At 40.8% G+C, this 13,127-nt stretch overlaps 2 long non-coding RNA genes across 3 annotated transcripts; one reads left to right on the forward strand and one right to left on the reverse strand.

Annotated features, from left to right (window-relative positions):
* The first annotated feature begins 1,613 nt into the window (after positions 1-1,613).
* Positions 1,614-3,253, forward strand: LOC139070724 (uncharacterized). Of its 2 annotated transcripts, XR_011521183.1 has the most exons (4): positions 1,614-1,640; positions 2,182-2,379; positions 2,482-2,582; positions 2,809-3,253. It is a non-coding gene; the product is annotated as an uncharacterized lncRNA (long non-coding RNA). The 2 variants fall into 2 exon arrangements; XR_011521182.1 differs by lacking the exon at positions 1,614-1,640 and having other exon boundaries at positions 1,661-2,379.
* Positions 3,254-3,602: 349 nt separating this feature from the next.
* On the reverse strand, positions 3,603-5,753 carry LOC139070723 (uncharacterized). The gene is made up of 4 exons (XR_011521181.1): positions 4,899-5,753; positions 4,551-4,657; positions 3,956-4,064; positions 3,603-3,879 (listed from the first exon to the last, which is right to left on the reverse strand). It is a non-coding gene; the product is annotated as an uncharacterized lncRNA (long non-coding RNA).
* Between the last annotated feature and the right edge of the window lie 7,374 nt (positions 5,754-13,127).

Consider the following 13,127-nt stretch of genomic DNA (forward strand, 5'->3'; position numbering starts at 1 on the left):
AAATCAGCACCACTCTGTTGCTGGTTCAAGGATGAACAACTGATTATTTTTAATTCAAGCTCTTTGGATTTATTTGTTTGTTTGTGCCGGATAGAAATCTCTGTGTATCCAAGCCTCACACGGGGCACCAATAAAATGTTGGGGTTATTAGGAGCGAACAATTAGTAAGCTTCAACTTACTTTTGGATTCTTCAATAAATTCTGTAAATATGGGAATATTTACTGATTTATTAATTAATTAAGATATTCTTAGATATACGGGGCACCATTCCCCTTTTTCCGGGGAAAAATTGAATCCAAAACTCTTATCAGTCTTTCTTGAAGTTCGTAGAATCCTTGGAGCAGAGACTTCTCTTCGACACAACAAAGCTACTGGACACAAAAATCTGAATTTTATAACATTTAATTAACAATTTGTCAAATGAATAAACAGTGGAGTAGATGAATAATAACCGTGTGATATGATTGAAGATGGATGTGTTTGCATGTGATGGAGGATGTATGAATGGGGTCCTTTGTTCTCACAAAGGAGTAGTGTGTGTGTGTGTGTGTGTGTGTGTGTGTGTGTGTGTGTGTGTGTGCGTGTGTATGGATTCAAAATGGAGTCTTGAATACAAGATGGCTGACCCCTTTGTCTGGCTAAAGTGTGGGTGGCAACTTGCACTTTAACTTCCAAAGCACTTAGAATCAGTAGTAACTTAACCTTAAATCACTCAAAACATTTCAAAAGATCATGAAACAACACAAAAGATTAATCACAAATTAATATCTTTTAGTTTCAGCCTGGCCATGACAGAAACCATTTTAAGATACCAAACAATGATCAATAAGCAGTTTATTCTTCAAAATGACCCGACGGACGTGTTTGGGACGAAAGAGGAAAACACGAAGCTACTTTTTAAGCAATAGACGCGGTTTATTGCTTATTTGAGACTATAGAGGAAACGGGAGAAGGAAAGAATGAGAGAAAGAGATGAGTTTCTGATCACCAGAACAGTGAAGCGTCCCTCACTGTTTTGATTTGACGGTTCTCCGTGTTTCTCCGCAGTTTGGCGTCGTCCGTTGGTTTGATGCTTTCTCCGTTGTTTGGCTCCACGAGTGTTTCTCCACGGCTGGACACAAAGAAAACGAAGTTCCTTTTGGGCTGAGTTTGACAACTTACAGCGTTTCTGAGAGCTGGATGGAGTTGTTGTTTCCCTCCGCGGGTTCTGTGTCCTCAAACATCAGCTGGAGGGGAGCAGAAACGAGCAGATCAGCGGTCCCGTGGGCTCAACTTGGCTCTTAGAGCTTCCGCGTGCTCAAAGAAGTCGGAGCGTTCGACAAGCGTGTCCTCACCGCCAGGTATCCTGGGCAAAAGAACGAGGTTTCTTTGTCTCTGCTGAAGATTTATGGTCTTAGTTTGCGGGAAAAGCTCCACGGCTTCCCGCACATGCACAGAACGTGTTTCTGGTACTAGGCGGTGACGTCATCACAATGCTTCCGTGTGCAAAGCATCATGGGAAATGAAGTTTCTTGGCGCTGATGTGATTATTTGCTTTTCAGAGCAATTTAAGCACAGTCATTTTGGAGAAAATCACTGCATAGTAATTTCCTCATGAGGTCAGACCCTCAACAACAGCCACATGCATCAACTGCAGCTGGTGAGCTAAGACACACCATAGTGTACACAAAGTACACTGCAGACAAGGGATGTAAGAAAATATCAATATGACAATATATCGCGATGTATTTTCCCAGTAATATTGTATCGATATTCTCGAACTCTGTCTCTAAAATATCGATATGGCAATATATCGTGATATTTTTTCCTGAGATATTACATCCATTTTCAAAAGCAGTGTATCTAATTTTTGGAAGAATTTACATGCAAACATTTGTGTATTTTCTTTGTTTTTGGTGCATTTTAAATGTGGCCCGCTAGTTGGCAGCAGTGTGCATTGGGTTTTGTTTCCACCATTGAAATTTAAATCTCGCTATTATGGTTCAGAAACTCATGTTATATATGTTAAGTATCAGTTTGGACTGTTTATTGAATATTCCAACAATAAATTCTGTCAAAAATACACATCCCTACTGCAGACCAATCCCACCTCATGTAGTTCATATGCTGTATAATAAACCCACAGTGATGGTTATGGATAAATATCTGTACTAATGGTAATCTTTTTCCATTGTTTCCAGTTGACAAGCATATGGACCTATTGTTCGAGTCCGTGGTGGTGGATGCTCTATCATATCAGGAGTCGGTGGTGGTGGATGCTCTACCATATCAGGAGTCTGACTAAGTACCTGTGCCTGAACCTCTCTGTGTCTAGTTCAAAAGACCTGAAAGACCTGCTGTAAGCAGGCACAGGATAATATTTTAAAAGAACCTGTAAGGTGAGCAACACAACACAATATAAATCTTTATTATTATTGTACGCTGTACAGTTAGAATAAACTTGCATGCTCAGAAGCCACGTATGATTACATCGCCTACAGGTTGCCTGATGCTGAACTTCGGGCAGCTGCGTGCTCAGTGGAACAACCGCCTGTGGGAGGAGTCGTTGTGTTGCTGTTAGGAGTTTGGGTCGGAGTCCTGGGTTTGTGTTCCCTTTAATCTCTTCATTAGCCTTGCTAGTCACCATTGCAGAGCACCATGGAGAGGCTTACCTGAAAACTCTTCTCATGGGGCAGGCACATCCTCACACACCTGTAACCCCATCCTTGAATAAAAGCTGGTAGCTGGTCACTCATCAGAGTGTTTTAACCCATATCTAGCCCATGACTCTGCCGTTTTTCAAACTTACGTTCTCATGTTCTATGCAGATCTATGGGAATTCTTTCCTTGAAGCTCCTGATCACACAACCATACTGGTAGTCGGCTTACCCACTACCTTCTGCTCACCCGCTTGCTACTCATGCTGTCATTCTCCCAGACTTCTGGTTGTTTCGCCACCATTCTGCTGTCTCCCGTCTGCGCTACAATTTTAGACCGTAAGTACCTAAACTTTTCCTTTTGTAAGTCATTCTTTAGTCATTACTAACACTCAATTTTACCTCAGGGCCTTCTGATCTTTAAACACTAAAACCTGTGGCTCCATCTCTGTGGCGTTTCTCAGACTCTGTAAGCTACCTGCACAGTCTAAGAAAACCCTGACCTGTTGCCTCTTACTAACCTCTGCTCTTCCTCGCAGAAGCTTCTGGTTCCTGATCTCCAGCTGTTACCTCTTCAGTCATCCGTCAAACATTTTAATAAACTGTTTTTAGCTCATTTGTCTCCTGAGTTTCTCTGCATGAAGGTCAGGTTGTTGCAAAAATCATGACATCAGCAATTACTTTGCACCACTCTGTTAAACAGCTGATATTAATTTCAAGTGTATCTTTAAAAATACATTGAATGTCAAAGTGAATGAAAGGCATCCATTCAGCTTTCGGTGTCTAATGCAGGATTTTATGGACAGGCACCAAAACAGGAAATTTATAAATTGAGATTTATTTACTAAATCAGGTAAACCGTAATAAAACACTAATGTTTAAAGTCCGGAGGAGGGAGGAAGGCTTTATAGCAGGGGTATTCAATTCTAGTCCTGGATGGCTGGTATCCAGCATGTTTTAGTTGTTTCCCTGCTCCAACACACTTGAATCAGTGGTTGAATTACCTGTGCAGCAGCTCTGCAGAAGCCTGTTAATTATCTGCTGACTGAAATCAGGTGTATTGAAACAGAGTTAAAACTAAAACGTGCTGGATACCGGCCCTCCAGGCCCAGAAGTAAATACTCCTGCTTTATAGGCACAGAGAACTCCCATCAGGATCCTGGAGACAGCACAAAGAGATGATGACATGAGTGTGCCCTCCCAGATCACACCAACACCACCTGACCACATGGAGAAATGTGTCTGTAAGAAAGAAAAACTGGTGATGTAAGAGATTAAACAAAAACTACGAACAAAATCAATTTTACAGTTGTTTAACCTGCTGAGCATCGTCTCCCCAAAGAGCTGCACAAAGGTGCAACTGGCTCAGAACCAGGGTGCTCCGTTATGCAGGTGGTCACCTCCTCCTGCTGACACCCGAGGATTACCTACAACAAAGGGAAAACTGATATCAATAAGGAAATAATTAAATCAGAGCTAAAAGTTTAATTTTAGTGTGACGTTTGAGATTGTGGGAAATAAATGTGGACATTATGATTTTCTATTGTGGGATCAGTACCTTGGGCGTTTCTCTGTAGCAACATTTTGTCTGGCTGACAATGAAGTAAAAAAGTCACCAGTTGAGGCAGAGTTAGACTACATTACTCCAGCTAAGCTAAATGTAGCTAAAATAGACACTAGTCACCAGACTATGGTTACTATAGATTTACTAGAGAGTTACATCATATAATCCATTCGTTTCACTGAAAAAGGAGCAGGCAGAACTATGAACTTGTTTAGCCCGTCCAAGTAACATGGAATAAAAAATACATGTATCTGTATGTAAATGTAGTTTAAAAGTCTTCCCACAATAGCTCATGTAAATTCTGAGTTATACCATAAAAGTCCTGCAGTTCCACTAAAAGAGTATTTACCTGCAAAACAGCCTGTTAGCTCAGCTTTCTGCTGCTTCCTCTGTAGCAAGTTAGCAGTACACAGGTTAGCTCTAATAGCTGCAAAGTCTCTGATGTTCCACAGGTTCCTGAAAAATTAGCAAACTTATTAACATAAACCGCAATAATTTATTCCATGAAACCAGTAATGAATATGTTAAGATGAGTTTTTAATACGTCTCTCTGGAACAATAGTCCATTGTCCTGAGGCTAGCACAATGGCTTGCTTAGCAGCTAGCTAGTGAGATAGCGTCTGGTTAAAACCAACTTAAAAAGTGGCTTAACTTACAGATGAACTAAGAAAAGATAAAATATATTATCAATACTCACTTTAGATCCTCAGTAGACACCACAGACAGCAGAAATAACCTGTTTGGGGCTCAAAATTCATGTTGTTGACCAGGTGGAAAAAAATGTCTTGGAGGCTACATCACTTCCAGGTCACTGAACTGTCACTCAAGAGAAACCACTGTCCTATGGGAGAGGACTTCTCAGAAGTCCCGCCCACCCGAAAGGGTTGTGTCAGAATTGCAACCAAAAACTCAGGGATTGCAAAGGAGAAAGCCAGACAGTGTAAGTGCAAATCTGGTAGTGAGAGCAAAGCTCTGAGCAGCGAGAACAAAACTAAGGAAATTGATAACAAAAACACATAGAGGCAAACAGAAAAAGGAAACATACTTTGTTACTCATTTTAAGAAGTTGATTCAGATAGTAAGTTTTACTTTTGAAACATGTTTTTTTTCCTTTAGTCAATATTTTTGTTCTGTCAATTTCTTAATTTTTGTTTGACCGTCAAAGTGTTTTTCTTGATCATTTTAAGAATCTGATTCAGATCGTAAGTTTTTCTTTTGAAACCAAGGTTTTTTCTCTCAATGTCTTAAAATTAGTTTGCTCTCCAAAGTGTTTTTCTTGATCCTATTGGCACAAATCTAATCCCATACATTTGTGTGTAAACAAGGTCCAATCAGGCTGAGACGTTACAAGAAGGTAGAATCTATTGAGTTGTAAGTGATCTGAACGTTTCATGATGATCGCACATTCCTATAGGGGGTCAAACCATGTCCCAAAGGTCACCGGATCTGGTGTCAATTTAAAGAAGTAGTCCAGTTACACATTTGTGGGCTTATAAATTGGCTTCTAAATGTCCTAGAGAGATCAGGTTTGTTTTAGTATACTCCAATCAACAGCCCCTACAACCACAAAAAGGAATGGAGTCATTAGCACTTATGGTTTGTAAATGGCACCCAGAATCATGTTGCACGAAGCACAATTTCACATCATTCTGGGTTCATTTGTGTGAAAACAAGGTCCAATCAGGCTGAAACGTTACAAGAAGGTAGAATCTATTGAGTTGTAAGTGATCTGAACGTTTCATGATGATCGCACATTCCTATAGGGGGTCAAACCATGTCCCAAAGGTCACCGGATCTGGTGTCAATTTAAAGAAGTAGTCCAGTTACACATTTGTGGGCTTATAACTTGGCTTCTGAATGTCCTAGAGAGGTCAGGTTTGTTTTAGTGTACTCCAATCAACAGCCCCTACAACCACAAAATGGAATGGAGTCATTAGCACTCATGGTTTGTAAATGGCACCCAGAATTATGTTGCACGAAGCACAATTTCACATCATTCTGGGTTCATTTGTGTGAAAACAAGGTCCAATCAGGCTTAAACATTACAGGAAGGTAGAATCTATTGAGTTGTAAGTGATCTGAATGTTTCATGATGATCGCACATTCCTATAGGGGGTCAAACCATGTCCCAAAGGTCACCGGGCCTGGTGTCAATGTAAAGAAGTAGTCCAGTTACATATTTGTGGGCTTATAACTTGGCTTCTGAATGTCCTAGAGAGGTCAGGTTTGTTTCAGAGTACTCCATTTAACAGCCCCCATTACCCCAAAAAGGAATGGAGTCATTAGCACTTATGGTTTGTAAATGGCACCCAGAATTATGTTGCATGAAGCACAATTTCACATCATTCTGGGTTCATTTGTGTGAAAACAAGGTCCAATCAGGCTGAAACGTTACAGGAAGGTAGAATCTATTGAGTTGTAAGTGACCTGAACGTTTCATGATGATCGCACATTCCTATAGGGGGTCAAACCATGTCCCAAAGGTAACCGGATCTGGTGTCAATATAAAGTAGTCCAGTTACACATTTGTGGGCTTATAACTTGGCTTCTGAATGTCCTAGAGAGGTCAGGTTTGTTTCAGAGTACTCCAATTAACAGCCCCCATTACCCCAAAAAGGAATGGAGTCATTAGCACTTATGGTTTGTAAATGGCACCCAGAATTATGTTGCATGAAGCACAATTTCACATCATTCTGGGTTCATTTGTGTGAAAACAAGGTCCAATCAGGCTGAAACGTTACAGGAAGGTAGAATCTATTGAGTTGTAAGTGATCTGAACATTTCATGATGATCGCACATTCCTATAGGGGGTTAAACCATGTCCCAAAGGTAACCGGATCTGGTGTCAATTTAAAGAAGTAGTCCAGTTACACATTTGTGGGCTTATAACTTGGCTTCTGAATGTCCTAGAGAGATCAGGTTTGTTTTAGTGTACTCCAATCAACAGCCCCTACAACCACAAAAAGGAATGGAGTCATTAGCACTTATGGTTTGTAAATGGCAATCAGAATCATGTTGCACGAAGCACAATTTCACATCATTCTAGGTCCATTTGTGTGAAAACAAGCTCCAATCAGGCTGAAACGTTACAAGAAGGTAGAATCTATTGAGTTGTAAGTCATCTGAACGTTTCATGATGATCGCACATTCCTATAGGGGGTCAAACCATGTCCCAAAGGTCACCGGGCCTGGTGTCACTTTCAAGAAGTAATCCAGTTACATATTTGTGGGCTTATAACTTGGCTTCTGAATGTCCTAGAGAGGTCAGGTTTGTTTCAGAGTACTCCAGTTAACAGCCCCCATTACCCCAAAAAGGAATGGAGTCATTAGCACTTATGGTTTTTAAATGGCACCCAGAATTATGTTGCATGAAGCACATTTTCACATCATTCTGGGTTCATTTGTGTGAAAACAAGGTCCAATCAGGCTGAAACGTTACAGGAAGGTAGAATCTATTGAGTTGTAAGTGATCTGAACGTTTCATGATGATCGCACATTCCTATAGGGGGTCAAACCATGTCCCAAAGGTAACCGGATCTGGTGTCAATTTAAAGAAGTAGTCCAGTTACACATTTGTGGGCTGATAACTTGGCTTCTGAATGTCCTAGAGAGATCAGGTTTGTTTTAGTGTACTCCAATCAACAGCCCCTACAACCACAAAAAGGAATAGAGTCATTAGCACTTATGGTTTTTAAATGGCACCCAGAATTATGTTGCACGAAGCACAATTTCACATCATTCTGGGTCCATTTGTGTGAAAACAAGGTCCAATCAGGCTGAGACGTTACAAGAAGGTAGAATCTATTGAGTTGTAAGTGATCTGAACGTTTCATGATGATCGCACATTCCTATAGGGGGTCAAACCATGTCCCAAAGGTCACCGGATCTGGTGTGAATTTAAAGAAGTAGTCCAGTTACACATTTGTGGGCTTATAACTTGGCTTCTGAATGTCCTAGAGAGATCAGGTTTGTTTTAGTGTACTCCAGTCAACAGCCCCTACAACCACAAAAAGGAATGGAGTCATTAGCACTTATGGTTTGTAAATGGAACCCAGAATTATGTTGCACGAAGCACAATTTCACATCATTCTGGGTTCATTTGTGTGAAAACAAGGTCCAATCAGGCTGAAACCTTACAGGAAGGTAGAATCTATTGAGTTGTAAGTGATCTGAACGTTTCATGATGATCGCACATTCCTATAGGGGGTCAAACCATGTCCCAAAGGTCACCGGATCTGGTGTCAATTTAAAGAAGTAGTCCAGTTACACATTTGTGGGCTTATAACTTGGCTTCTGAATGTCCTAGAGAGATCAGGTTTGTTTTAGTGTACTCCAGTCAACAGCCCCTACAACCACAAAAAGGAATGGAGTCATTAGCACTTATGGTTTGTAAATGGCACCCAGAATCATGTTGCACGAAGCACAATTTCACATCATTCTCGGTCCATTTGTGTGAAAACAAGGTCCAATCAGGCTGAAACGTTACAAGAAGGTAGAATCTATTGAGTTGTAAGTGATCTGAACGTTTCATGATGATCGCACATTCCTATAGGGGGTCAAAACATGTCCCAAAGGTCACCGGGCCTGGTGTCACTTTAAAGAAGTAGTCCAGTTACATATTTGTGGGCTTATAACTTGGCTTCTGAATGTCCTAGAGAGGTCAGGTTTGTTTCAGCATACTCCAATTAACAGCCCCCATTACCCCAAAAAGGAATGGAGTCATTAGCACTTATGGTTTTTAAATGGCACCCAGAATTATGTTGCATGAAGCACAATTTCACATCATTCTGGGTTCATTTGTGTGAAAACAAGGTCCAATCATGCTGAAACGTTACAGGAAGGTAGAATCTATTGAGTTGTAAGTGATCTGAACGTTTCATGATGATCGCACATTCCTATAGGGGTTCAAACCATGTCCCAAAGGTCACCGGGCCTGGTGTCACTTTAAAGAAGTAGTCCAGTTACACATTAGTGGGCTTATAACTTGGCTTCTGAATATCCTAGAGAGATCAGGTTTGTTTTAGTGTACTCCAATAAACAGCCCCTACAACCACAAAAAGGAATAGAGTCATTAGCACTTATGGTTTTTAAATGGCACCCAGAATTATGTTGCATGAAGCACAATTTCACATCATTCTGGGTTCATTTGTGTGAAAACAAGGTCCAATCATGCTGAAACGTTACAGGAAGGTAGAATCTATTGAGTTGTAAGTGATCTGAACGTTTCATGATGATCGCACATTCCTATAGGGGGTCAAACCATGTCCCAAAGGTCACCGGATCTGGTGTCAATTTAAAGAAGTAGTCCAGTTACACATTTGTGGGCTTATAAATTGGCTTCTAAATGTCCTAGAGAGATCAGGTTTGTTTTAGTATACTCCAATCAACAGCCCCTACAACCACAAAAAGGAATGGAGTCATTAGCACTTATGGTTTGTAAATGGCACCCAGAATCATGTTGCACGAAGCACAATTTCACATCATTCTGGGTTCATTTGTGTGAAAACAAGGTCCAATCAGGCTGAAACGTTACAAGAAGGTAGAATCTATTGAGTTGTAAGTGATCTGAACGTTTCATGATGATCGCACATTCCTATAGGGGGTCAAACCATGTCCCAAAGGTCACCGGATCTGGTGTCAATTTAAAGAAGTAGTCCAGTTACACATTTGTGGGCTTATAACTTGGCTTCTGAATGTCCTAGAGAGGTCAGGTTTGTTTTAGTGTACTCCAATCAACAGCCCCTACAACCACAAAATGGAATGGAGTCATTAGCACTCATGGTTTGTAAATGGCACCCAGAATTATGTTGCACGAAGCACAATTTCACATCATTCTGGGTTCATTTGTGTGAAAACAAGGTCCAATCAGGCTTAAACATTACAGGAAGGTAGAATCTATTGAGTTGTAAGTGATCTGAATGTTTCATGATGATCGCACATTCCTATAGGGGGTCAAACCATGTCCCAAAGGTCACCGGGCCTGGTGTCAATGTAAAGAAGTAGTCCAGTTACATATTTGTGGGCTTATAACTTGGCTTCTGAATGTCCTAGAGAGGTCAGGTTTGTTTCAGAGTACTCCATTTAACAGCCCCCATTACCCCAAAAAGGAATGGAGTCATTAGCACTTATGGTTTGTAAATGGCACCCAGAATTATGTTGCATGAAGCACAATTTCACATCATTCTGGGTTCATTTGTGTGAAAACAAGGTCCAATCAGGCTGAAACGTTACAGGAAGGTAGAATCTATTGAGTTGTAAGTGACCTGAACGTTTCATGATGATCGCACATTCCTATAGGGGGTCAAACCATGTCCCAAAGGTAACCGGATCTGGTGTCAATATAAAGTAGTCCAGTTACACATTTGTGGGCTTATAACTTGGCTTCTGAATGTCCTAGAGAGGTCAGGTTTGTTTCAGAGTACTCCAATTAACAGCCCCCATTACCCCAAAAAGGAATGGAGTCATTAGCACTTATGGTTTGTAAATGGCACCCAGAATTATGTTGCATGAAGCACAATTTCACATCATTCTGGGTTCATTTGTGTGAAAACAAGGTCCAATCAGGCTGAAACGTTACAGGAAGGTAGAATCTATTGAGTTGTAAGTGATCTGAACATTTCATGATGATCGCACATTCCTATAGGGGGTTAAACCATGTCCCAAAGGTAACCGGATCTGGTGTCAATTTAAAGAAGTAGTCCAGTTACACATTTGTGGGCTTATAACTTGGCTTCTGAATGTCCTAGAGAGATCAGGTTTGTTTTAGTGTACTCCAATCAACAGCCCCTACAACCACAAAAAGGAATGGAGTCATTAGCACTTATGGTTTGTAAATGGCAATCAGAATCATGTTGCACGAAGCACAATTTCACATCATTCTAGGTCCATTTGTGTGAAAACAAGCTCCAATCAGGCTGAAACGTTACAAGAAGGTAGAATCTATTGAGTTGTAAGTCATCTGAACGTTTCATGATGATCGCACATTCCTATAGGGGGTCAAACCATGTCCCAAAGGTCACCGGGCCTGGTGTCACTTTCAAGAAGTAATCCAGTTACATATTTGTGGGCTTATAACTTGGCTTCTGAATGTCCTAGAGAGGTCAGGTTTGTTTCAGAGTACTCCAGTTAACAGCCCCCATTACCCCAAAAAGGAATGGAGTCATTAGCACTTATGGTTTTTAAATGGCACCCAGAATTATGTTGCATGAAGCACATTTTCACATCATTCTGGGTTCATTTGTGTGAAAACAAGGTCCAATCAGGCTGAAACGTTACAGGAAGGTAGAATCTATTGAGTTGTAAGTGATCTGAACGTTTCATGATGATCGCACATTCCTATAGGGGGTCAAACCATGTCCCAAAGGTAACCGGATCTGGTGTCAATTTAAAGAAGTAGTCCAGTTACACATTTGTGGGCTGATAACTTGGCTTCTGAATGTCCTAGAGAGATCAGGTTTGTTTTAGTGTACTCCAATCAACAGCCCCTACAACCACAAAAAGGAATAGAGTCATTAGCACTTATGGTTTTTAAATGGCACCCAGAATTATGTTGCACGAAGCACAATTTCACATCATTCTGGGTCCATTTGTGTGAAAACAAGGTCCAATCAGGCTGAGACGTTACAAGAAGGTAGAATCTATTGAGTTGTAAGTGATCTGAACGTTTCATGATGATCGCACATTCCTATAGGGGGTCAAACCATGTCCCAAAGGTCACCGGATCTGGTGTGAATTTAAAGAAGTAGTCCAGTTACACATTTGTGGGCTTATAACTTGGCTTCTGAATGTCCTAGAGAGATCAGGTTTGTTTTAGTGTACTCCAGTCAACAGCCCCTACAACCACAAAAAGGAATGGAGTCATTAGCACTTATGGTTTGTAAATGGAAGCCAGAATTATGTTGCACGAAGCACAATTTCACATCATTCTGGGTTCATTTGTGTGAAAACAAGGTCCAATCAGGCTGAAACCTTACAGGAAGGTAGAATCTATTGAGTTGTAAGTGATCTGAACGTTTCATGATGATCGCACATTCCTATAGGGGGTCAAACCATGTCCCAAAGGTCACCGGATCTGGTGTCAATTTAAAGAAGTAGTCCAGTTACACATTTGTGGGCTTATAACTTGGCTTCTGAATGTCCTAGAGAGATCAGGTTTGTTTTAGTGTACTCCAGTCAACAGCCCCTACAACCACAAAAAGGAATGGAGTCATTAGCACTTATGGTTTGTAAATGGCACCCAGAATCATGTTGCACGAAGCACAATTTCACATCATTCTCGGTCCATTTGTGTGAAAACAAGGTCCAATCAGGCTGAAACGTTACAAGAAGGTAGAATCTATTGAGTTGTAAGTGATCTGAACGTTTCATGATGATCGCACATTCCTATAGGGGGTCAAAACATGTCCCAAAGGTCACCGGGCCTGGTGTCACTTTAAAGAAGTAGTCCAGTTACATATTTGTGGGCTTATAACTTGGCTTCTGAATGTCCTAGAGAGGTCAGGTTTGTTTCAGCATACTCCAATTAACAGCCCCCATTACCCCAAAAAGGAATGGAGTCATTAGCACTTATGGTTTTTAAATGGCACCCAGAATTATGTTGCATGAAGCACAATTTCACATCATTCTGGGTTCATTTGTGTGAAAACAAGGTCCAATCATGCTGAAACGTTACAGGAAGGTAGAATCTATTGAGTTGTAAGTGATCTGAACGTTTCATGATGATCGCACATTCCTATAGGGGTTCAAACCATGTCCCAAAGGTCACCGGGCCTGGTGTCACTTTAAAGAAGTAGTCCAGTTACACATTAGTGGGCTTATAACTTGGCTTCTGAATATCCTAGAGAGATCAGGTTTGTTTTAGTGTACTCCAATAAACAGCCCCTACAACCACAAAAAGGAATAGAGTCATTAGCACTTATGGTTTTTA

The sequence above is a fragment of the Nothobranchius furzeri genome, chromosome 7 (genome assembly GCF_043380555.1).
Source record: "Nothobranchius furzeri strain GRZ-AD chromosome 7, NfurGRZ-RIMD1, whole genome shotgun sequence".
NCBI classification, from domain to species: Eukaryota; Metazoa; Chordata; class Actinopteri; order Cyprinodontiformes; family Nothobranchiidae; genus Nothobranchius; species Nothobranchius furzeri.